Here is a 2,286-nt window from a genome sequence, read left to right as displayed (position 1 = left end):
CCGCCACGTTCTGGGTGAGACATTCTTATCAATGTTGTTATTCTGTATTTCAGAAGATGATTTCTCCTCCGCCACTGCCTTCCGGCCCTCACATGTAGTTTCTGCATCTTTGGCAGAAAAAAGGCAAGGGAAGATGACAAAATGACATGCCAACTTAGTCTTGCGTTTTCATTTTTATTTTATTTTTCTCACTAGACTTTTTTTTTGATTTTTTTTATTTATTTATGATAGTCACACACACAGAAAGAGAGAGAGAGAGAGAGAGAGAGAGGCAGAGACACAGGCGGAGGGAGAAGCAGGCTCCATGCACCGGGAGCCCGACGTGGGATTCGATCCCGGGTCTCCAGGATCGCGCCCTGGGCCAAAGGCAGGCGCCAAACCGCTGTGCCACCCAGGGATCCCTAAACTTTTGTTTTAATGGGTCTCAAAATTCTGTGATAGATTTTTGGTCAAGTTGTTGCCATTACAAAGTTCTTATTTTAAAAACTATTAGCTTAAAACTGCCACACACATACAAAAAACAAATGGCCCACAAAGCATTCTCCTTTCCTTCTGAGGGTTGTACGGTGCATCGTTACCGGGAACCGGGCTTTTACTATCAGACTTAAACGGCCAATTGACACAAGCCGTTCTGGGACCTGCTGCCTCCGCGGATTAAGCCTGCAGGGCCCGTATCGCGGATAATATGCACTCGGCCTCCGAGCTCCCGGGCAGCCCCAGCTGCCTCTTGTCCGCTGCTTTGATGACACCCACAGCCACCGTCTGTCTCATGTCATGAGCAGCAAAACGGCCCAGAGGAGGATGGTCAGAGAGGCCCTCAACACACGTGGGCTTGCCAGGGACCGTTTCAACAATGGCAGCATCACCACATTTCAAGAACTTGGGACCATCTTCCAGTTTCTTTCCAGAACGATGATCTATCTTCTCCTTCAGCTCAGCAAACTTGCGAGCACTGTGAGCCATGTGACAGCCCAGCCCAGGTGCATACCCAGCCCTGACTTGGCCTGGATGGGCCAGGATGATCACCTGAGCCGCGAAGCCAGCTGCTTCCATGGGTGGCTCATTTTTGCTGTCACCAGCCACGTTGCCACCACGAACATCTTTGACAGATACGTTCTAGACATTGAAGCTCCCATTGAGTCCCCAAAAGAGCCTCACTCAAAGCTTCATGGTGAATCCCGACAGGCTTTACTTCAGTTGTAACACTGACCAGAGCAAAGGCGACCACCGTGCCAGGCTTACGAACACCAGTCTCCCCTCGGCCCACTGGGACAGTAGCAATCCCACCAACTGTGTAGACGTCCAGGAGGGGCCGACGCAAGGGCTCATCAGTTGGACGAGCTGGCGGCAGGGTGCAACCCAGAGCTCCAAGCAGTGTGCTTCCACGGGCACTCCCATCGTCACCGGGGACTTTCCATCCCTTGAACCAAGGCATGTTAGCACTTGGCTCCAGCATGTTGTCACCATTCCAACCAGAAATTGCCACACATGCTACTGTGTCGTGGTTGTAGCCAGTTTTCTTAATGTAGGTGCTGACTTCCTTAACGATTTCCTCTATCTCTTCTGGCTGTAGGGTGGCTGGGTGGAATCCATTTGGTTAACACCAACATTTAGTTGTTTTACACCCGGTGTGTAAGCCAGAAGGCCATGCTCATGGGTCGGCCCATCCTTGGAGATACCTGCTTCAAATTCACCAGCACCAGCAGCAACAATCAGGACAGCACAGTCAGCCTGAGATGTGCCTGGAATCATGTTTCTGATAAAGTCTCTGTGTCCTGGGGCATCAATGATGGTCACATAACACTTGCTGCTCTGGAATTTCCACATGGAGATATCAGTGGTGATACCACGTTCACGTTCAGCTTTCAGTTTATCCAAGACCCAGGCATACTTGAAGGAGCCCCTTCCCATCTCAGCAGCCTCCTCAGATTTTTCGATAGTTCTTTTGTCGATCCCACCACGTTGGTAGATCAGATGGCCAGTAGTGGAGACTTGCCCGAATCTGCGTGTCCAATGACGACGATGGGAGTCTTTTCCTTTCCCATTTTGGTTTAGGTTTAGCGGTGGTTTTCATGACACCTGTGTTCTGGCGGCAAACCCATTGTGAAAAAGTAGTCTCGCATTTTTAAAGAGTTTTCTGGAATCCATACTTAGAGATTTCTGCTGAACTTTCATTGGTCAGACAGGCTGTGAGGTATAATTGTTTTCAGTAATTCTAAACATCTAGTTTCTGTTGGTTAACAAAAGAAAGGAAAATAGACATCGGGTAGTATGATGGTTAATTTT

At 49.1% G+C, this 2,286-nt stretch overlaps 1 pseudogene; it reads right to left on the bottom strand.

The window, feature by feature from the left end:
- Positions 1-654: 654 nt before the first annotated feature.
- LOC129520902 (elongation factor 1-alpha 1-like) lies at positions 655-2,045 on the bottom strand (annotated as a pseudogene).
- Positions 2,046-2,286: the final 241 nt, after the last annotated feature.

The sequence above is a fragment of the Nyctereutes procyonoides genome, unplaced genomic scaffold (genome assembly GCF_905146905.1).
Source record: "Nyctereutes procyonoides isolate TBG_1078 unplaced genomic scaffold, NYPRO_anot_genome, whole genome shotgun sequence".
In the NCBI taxonomy this organism is placed as follows: domain Eukaryota; kingdom Metazoa; phylum Chordata; class Mammalia; order Carnivora; family Canidae; genus Nyctereutes; species Nyctereutes procyonoides.
Note: the sequence above shows the minus strand (reverse complement) of the source record. Positions and strands in the feature narration are given on the sequence as shown.